The sequence below is a fragment of the Malaclemys terrapin genome, chromosome 13 (assembly GCF_027887155.1).
Source record: "Malaclemys terrapin pileata isolate rMalTer1 chromosome 13, rMalTer1.hap1, whole genome shotgun sequence".
Taxonomy (NCBI): domain Eukaryota; kingdom Metazoa; phylum Chordata; order Testudines; family Emydidae; genus Malaclemys; species Malaclemys terrapin.
In genome coordinates, this window is record NC_071517.1 from 22382455 (window position 1) to 22391099 (window position 8645).

Below are 8645 nucleotides of genomic sequence, written 5' to 3' on the forward strand. Positions count from 1 at the left end.
ATGCCGTCGGGCGCGTTTGAAATAGTACCAGCACAGTCCATTGTTTTCCTAGATGCCCAGCTGGGATGCTGCCACTCCAGCTCAGTGACAGGAGGGAGGAGTGGGGGAGGGATGTCATTCGAGGACCCTGTTATTTAAGTGGAGGGGATGCTTTCTGCTCAGGTCACCCTCTCTGCTACTCTCTTGCTCCCTTCTTTTTGGTCCCCACGAAATCCTCACCCAGCAGTCTGGTTCCCGAGGAGCTGTCCAAGTCTCCAGCACTGGGACCTCCACAGCTGCCACCTTGTGCCAGACTGGGCCTTTTGATACTGACTTTTCCCCAGAGAGACTGACATGAAGGGGCATTTCCCTCCTCCCCAAAGAAATATCTTGTGTTTTGAGATCTATGGATGGAAAGTGCTAGATACGAGCTAAAGGAGAACTATTGATGGGTCCAGTCCTGCGTGCCAGTTAACTCCTGGAGTCAGCAGAGCCGAGGGTGTTCTGTACTGCCCAGGCTCCAGCCCATCAGTCAGGAGGGAGGTTCATTGTGATTCATCTCAATGTCAGAGGGGAGCAGCCACGGAGCCGTGCAGCCTCTGCTGTGCCCTGGCTAACGAAGACTCAGCTCTTCCTAAGACTGGTGCATGTTGGGGCAGGTTTCAGTGGGACTGGGATGGGCCTGGTTAGGAAGGCTGGCAACTCTGAACTGCAAAGTCTGACCCCTGGAGAGCCCATAGAGATCACTCTGCACTGCATGTACTATCAGTAGAAAATAGATCATGGAGGGAGGGGACTGGGAGTCGGGAGACCTGGGTTGAAGTCCCAGCTCTGCCACAGACTTCTTATGTGACCTTGGGCAAGTCACTTTGTTTGGGCCTCCATTCCCCATCTATGAAATGGGGATAGTAACGCCTACCTCCCAGGAGTGTTGTGAGGATAAGAATAGTAAAGAGCAGGGTGGTGGCGTAACACAGACAGCAGCTGTAAGGGAGAGGCTGGTGGTCACTACACAGCAGATGTCAGGTGGGCCTGGAGCTGAGCCTTGGACTCTGGGGGAGGCTGGATTCAGATCCCACCTCTGAGACTGCTGCAGTGTGGCCTGCTCTCAGGATCTGATCAGAAGCCTCACCACCTCTGACGCTTTGCTTAAAGCCACAGCTCCTGACCATGATGGTTATATGAGAATCTCAGCTTTCAGTAAGAAAAGAAAAAAATGGTTTTTTTAGCCCACAGGGTTGCCGTGAAAAGCTTGGAAGGTGACCTGACTGCACCTGAAAATCCAGAAATCAAAAAGAACCCCACATTTCAAAAAGCTCATGATTTGCAGGGCTGGAGTCATGAATTGGAATGTTTGAGCTGTCAATCCTGACTCATTGCAAAGCTGCTCATGTCCCTGGGGCTGGAGAGCCCATCTATCAGTACCCACGCAGCCTAGAAGCTGACGGCTCTTTTCCTTTATAAATGAAACCCCCTTCAGTAAAAGTAAGTACATAAAAAACCCATTTTATAAATTAAATTTCCAAAAGCCACTCCAGGACTTCACACCGAAGATACCCATGTCAAGCTAAGCCCCAAGAACCACACAGGACTTCCCACAGCATCTCATACTCTGTCCTGAAAGGTACACAATCTGGCCCGGTCTCATTACATCATAGGAATGATGGGACCTCAAAATCATGTAGAAAACCCTGAGACAAAAGTCTGACTAGGCCAAGTCCCCAAGAACTGGGTGAGTAACATTCACTGAATAATTTATATGAGAAATGCTGTCATATTTTTCAATTAGATTATTTAACAAAGGTAGGTTTTGCCTTAAACGTACTGTCCTCCATTCTTTTTACTTCACTAACCTAACATGGCTAGAAAATGTCTTCAAGGACTTTTAGCTTACTTAAATGAAAACAATTTGATTTTTTCGGTTGACACAGCAGCCTCCCACAAGATCTAAGTATCAGATAGCAAAAGTGACAGAAACTGGAAAGTGAAAATGACTAGAAACAGAAACCAAACTTGAAGAGCCTCAAATAGTGAAATTGACTAGAACTAGAAAGCCACTAGAATCAGAAAGTGAAACAGGGTAGAACCAGATAGTGAAAGGGATTAGATCCAGAAAGCAGAATTGATTAAATCAGAAAGCAAAACTGAGTAGAACCAGATAATGAAAGAATAGAACTAGAAAGCAAAACTGACTAGACCCAGAGAGTGAAACTTCTTAGAACCAGAAACCAAAATTGATTAGAATGAGAAAGCAAAACAGACTAGACCCTGATAGTGAAACTGACTAGAAGTAGTGTCTCTGCCTAGATGGAACAAAGAACAGAAAATAAACCAACAGCATCAAAAGTACATTTGCTCAACAATGTCAGATTTAACAATCTCCAGAATTATCAGCAACACAGGTCAGGCAATGGTTTGACATACTGATAAGATTTTTACCCTTATCTAAGGTCAGATCCATTTTGAGTGTCGGTAAGGTGTGGGCTTCACTCCACAGCTGCACACCTTATGAGCTAAGGGTGATGTGAACAGTCCAGATAAATGGGATTGCTCCTCTATCCAGTAGGAATGGCCATAGTACAGATATTAGATTCATGCTCATATTTAATTCTTCCTTGTCTTATTCAAAATTTAACTTTAAATCTGCAGTTCCCACAAGATATTAAGTTAATTTATATATTTTTTTAAATCAGAAAGGTAAATTACTCCTTCTTCTGGGTTCCCCAGTGTGTCTAACCTTTCCTGTGACTGGCTTTTAAGTCCCAGTCCTGAAAACACTTACTAGTGGGCATAGGCCCAGATTCTCCAAGGAATTTAGGCACCTAACTCCCATTGGTTTCCATTGAAGTTAAGCACCTAAATGCCTTGGAGGATCTGGGACACAGTGCTTAGAACCATGAGCAGCCCTATTAAAGACAAGGGGACGGCTCCCAGAGAGTAAGCACTATGCCCTGTAGAAAGAGTTTGATAGATCCAGCCCTAGATGACAAGAGCTGTGTGGCAGAAACCATCTTTATTTTTGACCCTAGTATAAGATCAAACACATTGCTGCACTTAACAAATACATGTTACATAATAATAAATGACTAGGCTATTGCATTTTGTCTGGTGAGGACAACTCGTCCTGTATTCACTGAGGGTCCAGGCCTTGGCTGGGAGCTGGCAATTTAGAGTTTGATCCTTTGGGAAGCTGAGGGCCCTCAGTGCTCTCTGAATCCAGGATCAAGCCTTTAAAGTCTTAGGCAACCAAATGAATGTGGGCAGACCCTTTTGGAACCCCCTTAGCATCCACAGGATTCCACATGGGCACAATGGTTCACTTGCCTGAAACCAATAACAGGATCATGGCCTTACACCTTTATCATAGGTAATGTCATTGCTTATGACCTGAAACAATCATTTCTCATGGCAGGGTGACTGTCAGAAATTCTTACTATGACAATCTTCCTTTCAATAGGAACTTTATTTGTGATCTTTGCCTTTCCTAAAATAGCTGTGTACTCCGTGCCTTGTTATTTGGATTAAAATGAAGATTTATTACAGCTGCAGCACAAAGCCAGTGTTACAGTTCAGGTTGTGAAAACATTTCCCCTCTCAAAGGCGTTTCTCAGACTTTTCAGGCCCTACATTTTCTCCATTTAGGTCTTAGGCTGGAAGCAAATTTTGGGGAGAAAGTCTAAGGAAAATGGTTCAGACAATTTCAAGTACAAAGAGAGTGGAAAAATACATTTTTGTATTCTAAAAAAATTCTTTGCTCCCATTGTATGAACAATTGCCATGCTTCTGATACCAAGGTTGGGTGTTGGGTCTGCTGTAAAACCATAGATAGATAGTTGATAGATAGATAGAGGTTTAGGGAGAGAGGGTGTATGTGTATGGGGATGGATAGATGGATAGATAGATTTGCCTTTTAGCAGGGAAATATACTCTAGGCCATAGATCTGTTATAGGGTGGCCTAGTGAAAATCCATTTTGCTTTAGCCAAATCACAAAGGTTTAAAAAATACACTTCCCACACACACACTGGATGTTACTGTATTACAAGGAGCTTTTACTAAGCATCTCCTGTTCTACTGGTGCTGCCTTAGTATATGTGTGTAGCTGAGTGGAAATTCTCTACCAATATGCAATCTCCCAACTGTCTATTGGCACTGTTCATGTGTGGGTAAGAATGATGAGTAGGATTTCTCATTCAACATGCAGGAGAATGTGGAATATGATCAGCAAAGGTGTGTTTGGAATGAGGCTCAGCTCAGAAGGATTTAACCTCTGTGTATCTCTACTTACTTACCTAGCTCCAGGAGTGCGGTGAAGATTAGCTAGCTAATCTTTGCACAATGCTTTGAAGGTGCAAGACACTAAGTATGTGGTAAGCATTATTGGTGTGTATGCAAGTGCAATTTAAGCCTTTATCCAACACACTTAAGTCAAAATATCCCTTTTAAATAAGACAAGGAAGAATTAAATATTAGTATCAATCTAATATCTGTATGATGGCAAGGAAATTTCTGGTACTGACCTGCTGAGAAATGAGGGCTAAGAATGTGATTGTATCATTACGGGGTGGGGGGAGAGAAAGGGATGGGGGAACTGCCAAAACAATTTTTTTTAAAGCCCAATTTTTATTATTCAAGAGAGAAAGAGGGAGCTCTACCCTGCACCAGCCTTCTTCCTATTAAACTTCTTCATCCTAATGAAATTATAGATTGCCAGCTCAGTTATTTAGTGCCTGTATTAAAAATGTGTCTGTCCTGCCTTTCTCGGAATAAGTGTCTGTATGAATAGCATAGAGGCAGGTAAAGGCTGCTTGCCTAGCGATCTCACATCGTGCTGATGAACAGCAATGGATATGCTCCATTGGCTTTGAACAGGAAAGGTCAGCAGATAACTTACTGTTGCCCCTGAGCTGCAGTAACTTATGCACGTTGTTTGCAGCAATTTTGCCTTGTTTTTAATGAATATGTATGGCTCTTGGCTGCACTGCTTCACAGAGCCTGCATCTCCCAGCTTATTTTTGCCCATTATCCCCTCCGAAATAAGAGGCTGTGATCCATGATAGAGATGTTGAGGCAGCAGGGGGCAAAGCGCAGGGCAGGGGAAGCTCTGGTCCATTTACATCAGGAGTGAGAGGGGACGGAGGAATCTTTTAACACTCCACTTTAAAGACATGATCAACAGTCTCACAAACATGGCATGCATCTGGCCAGGCCTGGTCCTTGGGGGCTTCTATCCATTGGAAAGACTGAAGTGGCAACCAATCTTATGCTTCAGGCATGTCATTCCTCTGGATTTTCCACAGTAAAAAGGGGGTTTGCAATGCAAGTTACATTACATTCTATGTCTGCTTATAAAATCTAGGACCTAAACTTTTTCAGGTGGGCTAGGAATGCACTCAACTGCCCTCTAGTGGACACACTAAATAGGAACACAAGTCAATCATTCACCTGCTGCCATCCAGTATCAGCGGTAATTTGGTATGAAGGAACAAACACATTCTATTACATTTCTGTCATTGGCTTGTGATACATAGGCTAGAGCATGCACCAAAGGCTTCGCTGGGCTGTGTAAGCCTAATTACTCATTCCGAGACGCAGAGAGTGCTTTTTAAATCAAGTTCACCGGAGTTGCTGCAGAGAGGAGAGTCGCTGGATTCAAGGAGGGGTTAGGTGCTGCTCTTGGTAGTGGGACTGGGATGTGTTTCCAGGCTGTTCATTTCCCCCCTTTAATAGCACAAACTTTTCCTATGAAAAAGCGCCTATTTGGCAGCCATGACCAACAAATGATTCAAAATAAAAAAGGGGCTCGGGGCTGTAAGTTTGATTCTGAGCCAGCCAGGTCTAGAGAGTGATCAGGGTGTAGATTGCTCTGTGCCCCTCCCTAGTGACTCCTTCTGGCTGACTCAAGGACTAGTATTTCTGGGAACCCTGTCCAGCCCTCCACTGCTGGAGCCAGGATGCTGGGAGAGGAGGCTCATGGGGAAATGGGAAGGCTGCTCAAGGCCATAAGAGAGATTGAAGGAATTCTCTCTCTCCTGGGGCTGTCCTTAAACCATGTCTATCTAGAGCAGTTCTATAGCCACCATTATGGCATCACTCAGGACCTCACAAGCTTTAACATTCTCAACCCAGGCAATAGGGCAGTGCTTTTATCCCTATCTTACAGATGGGAAACTGAGGCACAGAGAGGCTAAGTGACTTGCCCATGGTCACAAAGTTTGTGATGGAGCAAGGAATTGAATCCAGGCCTCCCAAATCCTAAACTAGTGCCCTAGTCACTGGACAATCCTTCCTTTCTGGGGTCAGACTGAATGGGACTTTAGGCTGAGTTTGCTAGTAGTTTTCATTGGCTAATGCCCAGCACCAGGAAGCAGTCAGATGCTGAATATAGGTAGGGTTGCCAGCCCTCCGGGATTGTCCTGGAGTCTCCAGGAATTAAAAGATTAACCTTCAATTAAAGATTATGTCATGTGATGAAACCTCCAGGAACACATCCAACAAAATTGGCAACAGATCTAGGCTAGCATTTGAAGCCAATCCACTGCAGTGTCCCTAAAGGAATTCTGCTTTCACATTGTTAACTCTCAGTACGCTGTACTGAACACCAAGGAGAGCCAATCGTTACACTCCTCCAACTAGACAGTCAGAGCTGTTCGGCAGCTGTTCAAAATCAAACAGCGCTGCTGGCCCGATCTTCGTTCACACACACACTGCAGCCTGGGAATCTGGCTCGTGCATTAGAAACATCTCTACTTTAATTTATTAGTTCACAGCAGTTTCTCTAATGCACCAGGTCTGGGAGTTTTTCATCGGTAAAATGACATTTTGAGCAATGCGTTGAGTGGAACATGGATATCTGGACTGTGCATGAAAAACACTCTTGCCAGAGGGGACAGGCTCATAGTCTAGGCATCAGGTTTGAAATACGCAGACTCCCTGGAGCCCGGCAGGGTTAACTCAACCCTTCATACTGCTGAAGGAGGCAAAGGAGTTCCATGCAACTTGCTGTACTGGAGTCAGGGCTGGATTAACCTTTTCTGGGCCTCCAAGGGGGCAATGGGCCATGGCGCGGGGGGGCGGTCCCCAGAGCAAAGGGCCAGATGGGGGCACTGTTTAGAAACTAGCCTGCCCCGCCCTGCACTGCCAGTGCGCATTCTTTCTCTCGGGGGTGGACTCAGGTACCCCCCCACAGTAGCCCCCCCATTGCCCAGCACCCCTCCACCCACAGCACCACCACCACAACTGCACAGCGCCCCACAGACCCCCACTGCTCAGTTCCCCAACACATAGACCTCCCACACCTCTCTATGTCCAGCACTCCAAAACACACAAACCTTCCCCACTCCCCATTGTCCCCCGCCCTCTCACTACCCCGCACCCCCCTTAGAGGCCCCTCAGAGACCTACTCCGCACGCTCTGCCCCCAGCTGCACTCACCGGCTGCGCTGGGAGGTGACCGTTGCTGCCGGGCTGAGCTGGCAGCATGGCTGGGGCTGGTCGGGGCAGGGGGGAGGGTGTGGGAATCACTCTGGCCTCTCGGGAGCAGTGAGATCAGCCAGGTTAGAGCAGGAGCAGGTCCTGCCTGGGCCCGGCTCCCTCAGGACCTACTTGCCTGGTGGGGCCCAGCTGAGCCCCCTGTGCTGCCATCCTCGCCCCCCACTGGCTGAGATCAGGCTGGCTTCTGCACCGGGCCCAGGTGGCTTGGCCCTGGGAAAGCAGACGGGCCCCACAGGTGGCAGGCAGCAGAGACTGCTTGGAGCTGGAGCTGGGCAGACTCCTGGGATGCGACCCCCACGTGTTCACCCACCCCCATGGCCAGCAACCCTGTTCAACCTGTATGGTGGAGCCCAGCTGCTGGGTGATGAGCCCCCTAGAGGTGAGCAGGACCTGCTGGCTGGGAGCCGCTCACACAGCAAGGCCTGGGCGCTGGGCTGCCTTGGGCTCTAATGGGCCCCTTCCCAGTGTGGGCCTGGCCCCATGGCGCCATTGTAAACTCGGTACTGACTGGAGTCTTTTGAATGAGAAGACTGCAAACAATCTAGGTCCTGTCTACTCTATGGAGACATTAAGTGATCTCCAGCTTCTCCAGGGGTGGTTTGAGATGCAGGGGCCAGGGACCCACTCAGCAATGTACAAACCGGACTCGCAGTTGCAGGCTCTTGCCTCTGCAATCTGCTCCCGTGGGAAATGCCTGTAAGGGGAGCCTGCCCCAGTTACAATGCATGGTAAGATGCATCTCATTGCCTAGGCTTTTCATTAATTGCAGGCTCTCAAATCCCTCTCCTTTAACCCTGGGGCTTCCAGCGTGTTTGCTCTTACTCTGCATCTTCTAACAATTGACAGTTAAAGCCTGTCATCATCTTTCTAGCCAGAGCCATTGAAGCCGCACCAGAGACCAGCCCCCCAGTCACCGCTGGGCAGGCCTGGGAATATCATGGCCTGAGGCATCAGAATAGGGTCCTCCCTTCCTCCCTCTGCTGTGCACAGCTGCCTGCCTCCAGGCCAAGCATGGTTGCGCTGCAGCAGAGGGTGAAGTGTATATTCTGCAAAAGCCCTTTGGGATCAATGGGGCTGTTATTCAGCGCAGACAGGCGCCCCGGGTTGCTGAGGGTACGCTGAGAGGAGGCAGCAGCCGGGAAGTACGTTAAACATCCATATTCAGAAGCATTCG